This window comes from Pleurodeles waltl, chromosome 4_2 (assembly GCF_031143425.1).
Source record: "Pleurodeles waltl isolate 20211129_DDA chromosome 4_2, aPleWal1.hap1.20221129, whole genome shotgun sequence".
Lineage (NCBI taxonomy): Eukaryota > Metazoa > Chordata > Amphibia > Caudata > Salamandridae > Pleurodeles > Pleurodeles waltl.
In genome coordinates this window covers 379128781-379143668 of record NC_090443.1, presented here as the reverse complement: position 1 = coordinate 379143668, position 14888 = coordinate 379128781, and positions in this window count along the sequence as shown.

Below are 14888 nucleotides of genomic sequence, written 5' to 3'. Positions count from 1 at the left end.
TGCCCAGTGCACAAAAAGAGTTGAGATGTTTTTATATATGATAGGATATTGTCGTCAGTGGATCGTGAATTTTTCAGCTGTTTTAAAGCCATTGCAGAGGTTGACACACAAGGATGTTTCAGATCCCATAATGATGGATGAGGAATGCGTAAGAGATTTTACTGAGCTAAGAGAGAGTTTGTGCCAAGCACCAGCTTTAGGTATGCCTGATTACACAAAACCTTTTCTATTGTTTTGTCATGAGAGAGATGGATGTTCATTGTCTGTCTTGACACAAAAATATGGTGGTGTCAATCATCAGGCAGTTGAGCAGAGTACAACTCAAAGTGAAATTATTGTGATGGGTTATCCTTTGACAGTGATGGTACCTCATTCAATAGAAATTCTATTGACCAGGTCAAAGACGTAATATTTGACAAATGCAAGACTGACACAATATGAAACAGTGATTCTTGGGGCCCCAAATGTAACGATAAAAAGGTGCACAGTGCTAAACCCGGCAACTCTATTACCAAATGAGGGGGAAGATCTGTCTAACATAGAGATGTTTAACATGATTGTTTGGAAGTGACAGAATTATGTACCAAACCAAGAGATGATATCAAAGATACTTGTCTGGAAGACAATGATCAGATTCTCTTTGTCGATGGTTCCTGTTTACGAGACAACTGCGGTGCATTAACATCAGGATATGCAGTGTGTACAGTCACAGGCATATTAGAAGCTTCATGGCTTAAAGGAGTGATTTGTGCACATGTCTCAGAGTTGGTGGCTCGTGCTAGAGCATGTCAATTATCAGATCAAATGAAAGTGACAATCTACACTGATAGCCAATATGGATTTGGTATTGTACATGATTTTGGGCAGATTTGGTCACAAAGGGGGTTCCTGACTTCTTCAGGTTCACCTGTGAGAAATGGAGAAAGAATACATGATTTGTTACAAGCAGTACAGAAACCAGAGAGAATTGCGGTGGTCAAATGCAGTGCACACCTGAGAGGACAAGATTATGTAACTTTGGGAAAAGCTTATGCAGATCAAGTTGCACATTGTTGTGCTCTGAATGGGATTTAATTCAAAGGAAATTGGGAACTGATGTCTGAAAATGAAAAACTATATGGAAATGTTACTATGCAGATAGTGGAGACACTAGATGAGTAGAAAGCAATACAGAATAATGTTCCAGAAGAGGAGAGGAGAGATTGGATTAGGCATTGATGCATACAAAGGGAAGATGACATTTGGGTAACCATAGAGGGGAAGGTAGTCTTGCCAAACAATTTGTTAACTCAAATGGCTAGGTACTACCACAGTCAAATGCATATTGGAAGAGATGCAATGATCAGGAGTTTAAAACAATTCTGGTACAATCCAAAATTCAGAGAAGTGGCAGAGCTGGTGTGCCATAGGTGCATATTTGCCAACAGATGAATGTCGGCAAAGGAACGATTGTCAACATGGGTCACATAGGTATGGCGGGAGGTCCATTCAGTAGAATGTAGATGGATTTCATTGAGATGCCTGCATGTGCTGGTTTGAAATACGTGCTGGTGATTGTGTGCATTTTCAGTCATTGGATTGAGGCTTACCCAACCAGGAGAAATGACAGTCTAAGTTGCTTTTGCGAGAACTAATTCCACGTTTTGGTTTTCTGGTCTCAACTGAATCAGATAGTGGTACACATTTTAATAATGAGGTGAAAAAGTTGCTTTTTTCGGCATTAAACATTCAGCAGAGACTACATTGCAGCTATCGCCCAGAAGCTTCAGGTCTTGTAGAACAAATGAATGGAACATTAAAATCACGATTGGCCAAAGTGTGTGCCTCGACAAATTTGAAATGGCCAGATGCTTTACCTCTAGTACTAATGTCAATGAGAAGTACACCTGACAAGAAGACTGGGTTGTGTCCGCATGAAATCTTGATGGGGAGAGCAATGAGATTGCCAGCAATTCCTGCAAATGCAGTTGTGAATATTAAAGATGATATGGTGCTAGATTACTGCAAAAGCCTGGCTGATGTGGTCCGGTCTTTTTCTCATCAGGTGGAAGTTGCAACAGCTCAATAAACGCAAGGTCAAGGTCACAGCCTGAGAGCCGGAGACTGGGTGCTTATATGAAAGTACGTACGAAAGTCTTGCCTTGAGCCACGTGGAAGGGACCTTATCAGATCATGCTCACTACAACAACTGCTGTGAAATGTGCTGGTTTGCCGAATTGGGTGCAGGTGAGCCACACAAGAAAAGTGCATGATCCAACAGTAAGAGAAGAGGAACTGTTGAGATTACTAACAGTTGAGAATATTGAAAACAAAAAAAAAAGAAAGTGAACAAGATGTTGAGAATGACAGAGATGTACCTACTGCTATAACAGATGAAAAAGAATAGAGTAGTGAAGAAGTTAAACAAGGTGCAAAAGGAGTAGAAAAATCAGTCCAAGAAGAAAGAGATAAGACTGATTTCAATCTGAGGATGGTGTTCTCGAAAGAAGGTGAAACACAAGAATCAACTGAGGAAAGATCTGCTCAGAGGGAGGTGACCTCAGCAGCAGGTGGTTTGACAAACCAAATTGAAGAAGAGACAGACCCAATTGGGAAAGGAATTGAGAATAGTCCTGCCCAAGTGGATTGTACTCTTCCAGAACCAATTGCGGGAACGTCTGAAGAAAGAGGTCCAAAGTCAAGTGAAGACTCAATATTGAGGAGATTACTGACAAAAGGAGCATTGAAAGGAGACAATTGGCCAGAGAAAGTTACAAAGAGTGGAAAAGTTGATGTAATACCACCAATTCAAGAGGAAAAAGAATTGCTTGGAGGAGAACACACTAGTGGAAAAGACAGGGAAAGTGGAAAACGAACAAAAAGAAAAAGAGTTGAGAGTAGGAGATATGCTGGGCCTGAATGGGCATACTTGAATACAAGTGACCGGCAAGAAGAATTTTTGAGCTATTGCTTTGACAGAGACTTAGAAAATTCTTATTTTGGAACGTGAAGACTTTCAAAAAAGAGACTTTGGGTAGAGAGAATGAAAATTGAGTTTGAAAACTCATGCTGAAGAAACAAATAATAAAACTTACTGGAGAAGACAAATGAATTATTGAATTAGACAAGCTGCTATACTGAACTTGACAAAGGAACTGTCCACGACTGAGTGAAATAGAAAAAATATATATATTTTAGGAGGGATTTTTGAAGTTTTTTTTAAGTGTTTTTATGAAATGTGATTTTTTTTCCATTTTTTTTTTTTTAACATAGAAAAATTAGTAACTTACATTACCAAACCTGTAGGATTAGTTGTTGCAGAGTGTTTAGTATTGGCTTAGCAGTAGTGAGTGTGTTAATATGTTTATTGTTGTTTGTAGGGGTGTCTGTTTATGAGATGGATGGAGCTAACCAGACTTCGAAAATAAGTTCTTTAGGTTTGGTTGATAAGTCACTAACAAAAGATAAATTTAGAATAGATGTCAAATACTTACACAGAGAGAAAGAGCTTTCTTCCAATGTTTTCTATCACTTATTGCATGAGTATGTTGAGGTGATGGACGCGAATGATTGTTATGCATGTACACATATTCCGACTTTAGTGGAAGGAGGAACTGCTTATCATAGCCTGCCTGTAACTTATGCTATAAGTTGCAGTCTTTTGCTAACGCGTTTCTATAATCAAGAATATATTCAGTATTTTCATTCTAACTATGACATGGTATTGTCTTTCATACCCGTTATAGGTTATTTGAATAAAATAGGCAAAGAAAATAACATAGTAATTATGAGAGGTCTCTTTGAGCCTACTTTAACTTTTGGCACAGCTTTTAAACATTGCAATAATTTAACTTGTTTACTAACACCAGTAGAAAATACGTTTTAGAAGATACAAGGAGAGGAATGAAGGCAAAAATAGATAAGGAAATCATAAGTAGAAAGCCTGGAATAGATTATGCTTATAGTGACATTACTAAACAAGGAAAACTAACAATAGATGCTGAGCATGTAAGAAAACTTTGTATACATAGACCTTGGAGTAAAAATGATAGAGTGTTTGTTGGTAAGAGTGAGTGTAGACATGTTTTTATGTTTAGGAGTAAGTGGGATTTTTTGATGAATAGACAGGATACTCCAATACCTGGAATTTACAATATTTGTGGAAAAAATGCATATTACCATCTTCCTAGAGGATGGTATGGAACATGTTATTTCGGAATAGTCTTTCCAAAAATCTATCAGTTGGAAGACTTGAGTAAGATTCCTGATTTAATTAAATTTCAAACGAGACACAAGCGAGAATCAATTTCTAGCATTGTGGGAGACATATTCGGGGCTATAATTCCTTCAGTGGGAGTAGTCCTAAATTCGATTAAAATTCAGAAGTTGTCTACAATAGTAGATAACATGTTGACAAGATATTCCGGAGCTATCATTCTTCTGGATACAAAATTGGCTGCTACAAGAGCTATGGCACTTCAGAATCGCCTTGCGTTAGACATTCTTTTGGCGAAAGAGGGCTAAGTTTGTAAATTATTAGGTTCCAATCATTTTTGTTGTCACATTCCTGATAACTCAGGTAAAGTCAAAGAGTTTCTTTCTAATGTAACAAACACGAATAATAAGGATCTAAAAGAACTAACAGAAACTACAGTTTGGGAAAAGGCTGGAAAAGGGATTGAAGCTGTGGGAAACTGGTTTAGCAGTGTAGGGAGAAATCTTATTTTGACAATAGAAAAATGGATGTCAATAATTGCATTTTGTTTAATTGGAATTTGGGGAACGTATAAAGTGATAAAATATGTTAAGAGAAGAAAATTGGAAAAGAATAGAAGACATTTTGAAATACAAATGAATACATTTTACAAAGGAAATAAAAGATTAAAAATAAATAATTTGAGGATAAATGAGGCAAAATTTAGAAATTAATGACAACAAATACATTTATTATGGATTGATGTGATGACATGAATAGTCATCAAAGGAGGGATTGTGAGAGTGTGAATTTTCTAATATGTTTATTTATGATTTTTGTACTAAAATGTGTAATGAATTAACGTGCAAAATGAGTGACTTTTGAAAACTTTCGCTTTTCAGTTCTTAGCTGAGTGAAATTCTAACTAAAAGCTGTTAGTTATTTTCAATGATTCAAAAGCTTACATAAAAATGTCTTAGAAGTTTATGTAGATGTGCTCACAGCTACCCCTAGTGGGTTGCTGTGTTAAGCTTCACAAGGTCATGTTTTAACAAAGCATTGCATAAGTTGAAATGTCCTATTGTTTGCGAATGTTACTAATATCTGGTCTTTCCTCAAGGATGGAAGTGAGTTGAAACAGTAAAAGTTTCTTCTTGAGACAAGATATTCGAGAGGCGGTGAAACGATGGAGCTACAGACGAGACGGAAGAGGAAAAGTTATTCTTGAAGAAAATGTTATAGTTAGCGTAGGTTTGTTATGTTTTAGGTCATCAATTTAATTGTTGATTGGCTGAAATGAAACCACCCCAGAGACTGACCAATCATAAGCTTATTAGGATTTAGTATAACAACTTGGGTAGAATTTTAGGGGTTAGTTGATTATTACTATTTTAGAGTTTAGAGAGCAGACTGGAGCAGATGAAGTCCGTATTGGCTGAGTGGGTGAACTGTCGTTAGGCCATAACTGATGGTGTCCCCTGGCTGAAGCAAGCTACTTGCTGTTTCTACTTTTACCATTGGTAATGTATGTCATTGTAATGTAACATGTGTCTCTTTTGCTTTCTAGGTACCAGCTGCAACTTATGACTTAATTGCTGCATATTAATAATACATTTTGAATCATTAACTGAGATAAAGAGGTTTTTCTAAATTTGTGTTACTAAATTCTTTTTACATGAAGCCCAACATGTTGATTCTAATTTGTTGTTAGTGAGGGAACTAATTCAAAATGCTCATGACTTATTTTAAAATCATTTGATGCTGATCTAATGTATACTTTGCCATTATTACCGGTCTTTGTATTATTAATAAGTGTGATTCTTTTGGAGCTAATTTGTTTAATTGTCTTGATTAAATTGAGATATATAAGAAGCTTTAACCAACCGCTGTTGATCTTATATGCTTATCATTTGTGTTTGAGAGTTATTTTCGTGACATTGGCATTGTTAATATAGGGAAATAAATCTATGAATTCTTATTAATAAACTGGTGTGCTTATTGATTGAAGTTTGAAATATTGATTGTTATTAACTTTTGTTGATACTCATGACGTTCATTGATGACATCCCCTCAAACCTATGTCGCTTCCATCCATCGTCCTCTAGCGCAGAATCCACTATTCACTGTAGATAATAGCTAGGATTCCGTGGCGCGTTTGCAAAGTGCTCTGTTTCCATTCACTTTTTGTTGTACTCATTCCGAGGGTTACATATCTAAATTGTAAATACAATGAATGTGCAAGTGGGGATTCTATCTGATCCATAAGTATCTCAAGTGATAAAGTGCATTTGATAACTAAGAACTGCTCAGAAAAACGGTCATGTGCAGAAGAATTATAGATAATGCCCTGGATGTAATCACAAAATCTTGTCTTTAGGATCAATGCTGTGTCTTTAGTCATGGTCTCTGATTTCTCCCAAAATTCTCTCATGTCCAATTTATACAACCATTATTTAGCCTTTTGAAACCATGGGGTATGTTCCGCCATTCCATCTAATTCCTGTACCTCGGCAACAGCTTCTCTAATTGGGATCTGTGTTTTGCCTGTCCATAACCTGACCAGGAACACTAAGGTTTTTAGAGCAGCAATGTGAATGATGTTTTTAATTCCAAGATTAAGGCACAGCAGCACAGTGTATTCTGTGGTAAATTTAGGATAGATCTTACAAATGTGTTCTCCACCACCTCCAATGCCTTAGTCTGATCCAAGCCCCAAAACTCTGCTCCATATAATGCTGCACTCAACACTCTACCACTGTATATTTTAGTGCAGGAGAAATGGGACACAATGCAGATATATTTACCTTTTTTACAATCACTGCTCTTACATGTTGCAGTGACATTTGGCTTTTTTGAATCTGGGCTGACTTTGCCAAGTTGCTGCCCAATCTGACCCCCAAATAATCAAAGACCATAACCTATTCTAGAGTCCTTGATCCTAACCTCACCTTTCCTTTTGTATGACCAATGTGGATGAAAGGTGATAAATGTGGTGTTCAAGCAGTTGATCTCCAGTCCCAATTTACAACATATATCAGTAAACCTCTTTAAGATATTCTGCAGGGCCATTGGTGTTTTTGAGATCAAGAGCTGATCATCAGCAAAGAGAATCGCTGGTGTTGGTTGGCCCCCCAATTTTAGAGGGTCACCTCCACAATCATAAAGTGCATCAATTAACCCAGGTTAAGATAAAATATTTGGGGCTAATACGCAGCCTTGGCGGACCCCTCTTGAAACATCTATTTTCTTAGTTAACTCGCTACCATTGCCCCATATTACTTGTTCAAAGTTACCTTGATGCAAGCAACCAATAAGTTGTAATAGACCTGGAGGCAGCCCCTGATCCCTCAATGCAGCCCACAGTTTGTCACGTGGGATTAGGTCAAAGGCAGACTTGAGAGCCACAAAAACAACATGGAGGCACCCTTTACCAATCACAACAAACTTCCAAATGATTAACAAAAAACAGAACACCTGATTTAAAGTGCTTGTATTTGCCCTAAAACCGTCCTGTAAGTCAGACAATATCCTGTTATCCTCTATCCAGGATTGTGTTTGTACTAAAATCTGTTTACCGAAAACCCTTTGTGCAGTGTCAATCACGCTAATGGGCCTATAATTTATAGGGTCCCCTTTACCCCCTTTTTTTATAAATTTGAATTATTTTGGCCCCCTTCCATGTACCTGGTATTTCTTCACCACGGTCTATAACATTTGAGACTTTTAATTATGTAGCCCCATACGGTCGGCTCTGAGCAGTAAAAATCTTCAGGAATTCTATCTAATCTTTTCCCTTCTTCATGCTCTCAATAGCAGCTATAGTTTCACTCAGGGTAAAGGTTACTAAGTCCCCTTTATCTTCGTCCTAATGGTTATTCTGTGCTTCCCTTTTTAAATGTATGCTTCTATCCCAATGTCAGATCCCATTTTGCCATTACCCAGTGAGTATAGATTAGAAAAATGTTGCTCCCAGACATGATGTTGTATGAAAGGGCACCTTCCCTAACAGTGTATGATACCCCTTTTTACAGCAAGTGCCAAAATGGCTGGCTATCCTTCAACTTGGACACTCTAACAAGTTCAGGCCAGTGATCTTCCTCCCAACATCTCCTAGCAAGTGACTGTATTTTATTATATGCCCTCCTGCCTTCTGCTATGGCTACAATATTGACACTGCTCACTGTAGTAAGAAGTTCAGACCTAGGGGTCTTACAGTTTTGACTATACCATGGCACATCTTTCCATTGGGTTGGAACAGTTTGAGATGGTCTACAAAAATGTTCCTTAATGGACTTGAGTAAGTTAGTAAATTTGTCCGTTATAATTGAAACACCTTGCTCTAACTGCTCAAAAGAGGTTAAGGTTGAGCTAACTTTCCCATAAATAGCAGCTTAACATTCCCAGTCAGATTGCATAAAAGGCCTTTTTATCATCCTTTCTTTTTTTTTAAAGAACTATATGTTAATCCAGTATCTTACTGTGATTGCTGTTATTTAATTAAGGGACATCAATTAGTTCCACAATCAGTGTGTTGTGGTCACTGTCTGATCTGTCAACAACTGTCATATCACATACCTTGGGCCACACATCAAGGTCAATCATAATGTAGTCGATCCTAGATAGAATATTTGCCTTTTTAAAAGTAAAAGATGCTCCTTTATCTGAGGGCGTCCCCCCATTACATGCACATAGTCCATATGTTAAGGTAACAGACATGACCTGTTGGGCCATCTTTAAGAATCCCCTAAATGGGGAAATCTGCAATTTTGGTATACCCCTTCCTGCCTCTTTCACTTTCATTAGATCTTGTCTATAGGCTCATAGATCACATCAATATCTCCAGCTAATATAAGGAGGTTCTATCTATCTGAGTTAAAAAAAATAATAATAGTCAAGGTTGAAAGTGTAACAGAGTCCTGGCTCAAACTATTAGAACGGTTATAGATGTTCATTATCCTTACTGTGTAATTTCCACTCAGTGACTCAATTTCAAGACCCAGAATATCAGAGAATCCAATATTTAACCTCTGGATTTTACAGACCAAACTTGTTTTTATCCAAAGCAATAATACTCCGGATGATCGACCTGCTGGTGAAAGTCTGGCTTGAACACTGAAATTAGTAAAATCCACCCTGAATATTGACTGTCACCTAGGTTTCCTGGAACATACATATGACAGTTATCTGTGAACTCCCCCCATTCTGGGTCATTTAATTTGGGTCTCAGACCTGCTATGTTCAATGAAATTAATGTAAGGTGTGGTACATCAGCCTTAGTCTGTAGAATATTCTGTGGCCGATGGAGTATCCCCTGCTTGTGGGGCCTCTCCTGAGCCTTAAGCCGATTCAGCTTATTCCTACCCCTACAGCACATTGAAGAATGGAATGTACTTATTGCTACTGGAGGAATCTGCCAAAGTTGTGGGAGGCTACTCTGTATGAGTCAATAAATCTCACCCAATCCATCATTGCTGCTTCTGGCTATATTGATTGTACTAGGGTTGCTGTTTTCCAACAATGGATCTCTACTACACATCACAGGGTTTCCTGTTAGTGTGGGGGGGTTCAACTTAAACTGTATTTCTGACCCTATGGGGGGTACAGTATGCACATCTAAATTCACCAGGCGGTCTACATACATCTCTCTGCTTAGTATCAGGGCTATATATTCTACCAACTTGTTCTGTGTGGGGCATCGCTTAGGTTCTAGTATATCGGATCTTACTAGGAAAAAACATTTCTTACAGTTTTTTTCCAGTGAATAACTTTATTTATTAAGGACTCACTGTTTTCTTTAGCTCCTGCCTGTTGACTTGGAACATTCACCATAAATACCCAATTTGCACCTATCCTCTGGGAAGTATACTCATTTTGCTTGCTCCTATCTTCACTAGAAGGAGCGGTTCTCAGCTCCACTCGAACTCCCTGCCACCTGGGTGGCATATGCTGGGGTTGTCGTTTTTGAGGCATAATGCTAGGGTTGTTTCGATAACTCCCACCATACATTGGACACCTAGCTTAAGTGTTAGATGATGGACCTGGGGGACAGGTGATTGGTCTATTTCCACTAGGGTCACACAGTTAGTAACAACTTGAGTTACTCTCCCATTCCCCTCAAGCATGGGGTAACTCCTCTCATGTGTTGACTCATCGTGTAGGCCCACGCCCCCCCTTTTTACTCCCCTCAGTTACGTTTCTACATCCTGCATTAACTTCCTCATCACTTATCTTTGCCAGACTGCAGTCAAAACGACTCTCCAAAGGAGCTATTATACCTATACTCTGAACCAGATATCTCAGTTCAGACATCTCAGTTTGAAAGATAGACATTTCCACCCCCTTTACCAGGTCCTCCTCGTATTGTATGCATAATGCAGCAACCTCACATATAACTTTGTCCTAAGGGACCAAACACATTCCATCTTTGAGCGCACTGAAATAGTTCTCGCAAGGTATTCCACAGATTATGTCATTAATGACACAAGCATCCTCAGTGTTCAAAATGCAGGGCTCCTAGTTGGTGGGCAAGTCATGGGATTCTGCACCATTACAAACTGAGGCACTTTTCCTTGCACATTTATCTTCTAATTGGACCTGGGTTCCGACAGCCTTAGTGCCCATTTGGAAGATACCTTATATTTTTGACCTTGTGACACCAGAATCAATTTTTTACCTTTATTGAGGATTGATTCAACTTCCTCGATAAAATTATCGTTTTCCTTTATTGTGCAGTTTTCCGCTGCATGCAGCGCAGGCTTTTTTCTACTAGTTGTTCCATGGGGACTACTCCGCGCCTTTCTCTTCCCCATGGTGATATCACAGAATAGAACCACAGAATATGGTGTTTAGGCATAGTTTTAAGGCTACTTATTTTGATTCATGCCCTCCTTCGTATGCAATTACGTGTGCCCCTTTGGAGCAAAAAAAGACAAATAGTATTACCAGACTACCGGTGATTGGCAGGGAGACACCAACAACTATACCCAGGTATCTGTAAGCAGATGAAAAGGGGGTGGCCCTGTCCTGGCTCTTCTTGGCTCACACGGGCTAAGACCGACCCGGTCTTGGCCCGGGTGAATACACAGGCAAGTCCCAGACTGCAGGAGTAAAGAAGTACATTTCAGGGATGCAGGCAGTGTCAGGGAAGGCGCAGTGTCAGCTGTCCCCACCTCCTTGGACAGATGGTGATTCTAGGGTTGTAGTCCCACCCCAGCAGGCAGTCAATGTCAACGTCACCCCAACAGAGAGTCAATGTCAGCCCCACTGCTTCCTGTGTTGCAGGAGTGAAGAAGTGCTTTTAAGTGCTCCAGACAGTGTCAGAGATGGGGTGGTGCTATCTGGCCTTGCCTCTGTGGAACAGATGGTGATAACGGCGGACGTAGTTCCACCCCAGCAGAGAGTCAATGTCAGTCCACTGCAGGAGTGAAGAAGTGCTTCTAAGCACTACATGCAGTGTCAGGGTTGGTGAGGTGTTAGCTAGCCCCACCTCCTTGGAACAGATGGTGATGCTGGGGGGTGTAGTATCATCCCAGCAGCGAGTCAATGTCAGCCCACTGCTTCCCGTGCTGCAGAGTGAAGAAGCACTTTTAGGCACTGCAGGCAGTGTCAGAGGTGACTGGTGTTAGCTGCGAGTTGTAGTCCCACCCCAGCAGAGAGTCAATGTCAGCACGCTGCTTCCTGCACTGAGGGAGTGAAGAAGCGATTTTAAGCACTGCAGGAAGTATCAGGAATGGCACGGTGCCAGCTGGCCCCTCCTCTGTGGAACAGATGGTGATACTGGAGGATGTAGTCCCACTCCGGCAGAGAGTCACTGTAGGCCCCGCTGCTCCTGACACTGCAGGAGTGAAGAAGCACTTTTAATCCCTGCAGGCAGTGTCAGGGGTGGCCTGGTGTTAGCTGGCCCCACCCCGTGGATCAGATGGTGATGCTGGGGGATGTAGTCCCACCCAACAGAGATTCAAATTCAGCCCTCTTGCCTCCGCGTTGTGGGAGTAAAAAAGCTATTTTAAGAGCTGCAGGCAATGTCAGGGATGGCTCAGTCTTAGCTGGCTCTGCCTCCTTGGAACAGGTTGTGATGGTGGGGGACATAGTCCCACCCCAGGAGAGAGTTAATGTGAGCCCGCTGCTTCAATATTTTTGAGCCTGATGTTCAATGAATAGTTCTTGTCCGAAGAGGGAGCATGCAGTAGTGGGTTAGCAGCCCTTTTGGTGGTGCTTGCCATGGCCATTTCCCTCAATAAGGTAATATTTATATAAGCTTTTATTCATGTTTCTATCTACTATCATATCGGACAAGAGGATTCAGAACCTGCAGTTTTATCTGCTTCGTAAGCGTTATTGGGAGAACTTGTGGTAGGACTGACCTTCTTTACTATACCATGAACGGTGAACATATGTGGATTGTTTACCATTATGCCACACATTGTGAGAGAGAAACACAATGTACATGTCTTTTCTAGAAGTACTTACTGAAAACACCATCAGGGCAGTTTTGTCGAACAGAGAAACGAGGTGTGCCTTAATGACCAGGAAAGCTAATCAATGTGCTTTATCAATATACTTGAGTTTTACAGCTATTTCCATTTTGGACCCAATATAACCTTACCTGTACAAGTCCACTGATGTCTTTTCATTTTTACGTGTCCTTGGGAGTGAGCTGTTTGCGCTTAATGAAATAATAAAAACTTAAGTACTGTGGAGTATTACATTCCACAGTGTTTAACCTTTCATTAAAGGTCTGGGTAGGACATGTAACCAATGGATACTATTTACTTACTTGAAGGCAATAGAAGGGCAATACTGTAGATTCAGAGATACAGAAACATTGCTAGCTTGTTTAGCTTCCAAATGCATTCTTACAAAATGCGTATGAGAGGTGAGAACTAAGGATGACAATGGCCACATAAATATGTCCGAGGAGGTAATAGAAAAGTAAAATTTCCATTTCATCTATCATCATAGTATGATCTTGGAAGGTCAGTTCCACAGAGTGAAGCTGGACAAGAATCAGTTAAATAATATTTTTTGTCATTGCACATTGGCAAATGTTCCGTTTTGGAACTTTTTATCATTAGTTTGGTTTCAATAAGATAATCATAGAAATGGAGGCTCATTTCCTATTTGAATGAGGACCCAACAGTAGACCTTTTTCACTGTTTTCCCATCTTTTTCTTCCTTCTTTTTCCCTTTTCTGATTTTCTTTCTGTTGGTCTGTTCAAACTTTAATGTATAGTGAAGAAAAAAAAGTATGGATCTCCAAAACAGATTGACTGTGCCTAAGACTTGTCCAAAGGAAGAATTGGGCACCATGATCTGGAATGATGGGTGGATGGCGGCCTGGTTAGTTCTTACTCCTTTGACTAATGGGAGTGGACCCATCTACACAATCAGTCCCTGAGCTTTGTCCATGGTCCCTCAGCACCCTTGACCTACCTTGTCTTCCTTTTTGCTGACTGTTCCATCACTGTCTCTTACACAGGAGCTAGGTACAGCCAGGGCAGTACTGACGGACCATGTTTGTATTTTAAACCGTATCATTAACCACATACTTTCCACAAGCTACTTTGAGGGAGAACACACATTCCCATGCTTAAATACATTTATGTTCCATTTATTTCTCAGGTCGGAAGTGCTTTCAGAATTCTATATGACACACATTTCCTGAAACCTTCACAACGTTTTTGTCTTCCTGTGCATTAAAAGACATCATGTCCTACTAATTACCACAAATTGTTTTAATGATACAATAATGCTCGCTCTCTCAAAATATACTGCAAAATATGTTGCAGTCTGTAAAATTCCACTGTATTGTGCCATTTATTAAGAAATGCTGGTGGGGACCACACTCCTGTCCAACCTGAGGACCTTTTATGCTGTAGTTGTTCCTTGGGGCCATGCCCCCAAAACATCTACTCTGGCTGTGGGTATTCTATACACCACTGATCATGCTGGTGCATTATCAATTGAGAGTGTCTTGACTAAGGTACCAGAATATAGTTACAAGATACTGTATGACAGAAATATTGTATTCCATCATGAAAAGAATGCCCTATTAGATTTATTAGTAGAAAGTCTACAACCAAGTGAGCATTATTTTTGTAAACAATATCTTCGAACTTGATGATTCTGTTAAACAATACTTTTGGTAACAAAAATCTGACAGACGTCTGTTTCCAAGGGGGTGGACTGAGAGTTAGGGCAAGAGGGGCCCAATATGTGTGGTGCATGTTTGTTTCCAAACGAGAGCAACTTCCCAAAATGGTGCTTTATCAAGTGGATGGGGGGAGGATTGTGACAAGTGTCCAAGCTCATTTCAGGGGCTTATTGACTCCTACAAATGTGTCAGGTATGTAAATGCCTAATCATTTCTGAATTTTGGGCGAGCTCATTATAAATGTCATAATTATTGCTCTTGCCCTTACATATAAAGGCCTGATGTGGATCACTGAGTAAAATGGGGTTTGGATGGCTGGTCATGATTTAAAATGACTGACAGGGGAAATGTCCTAAATAATGCCTCCTCAACAACGCAGACGTTTCCCGCGCAAGCGTAACAACACTTTCCTGAACGACTGCCTTTTTCTCTGCCATACCCACACATGTGCCAAACTACGCATATGCATGGTTAAGGCAGAGAAAAAGACGGAAAGCAGTGTAGTGGATCAGGAGAGTTTTTAGAGGTGGGGTGGGATGGATTAAGGGCTTGTGGTGGGTA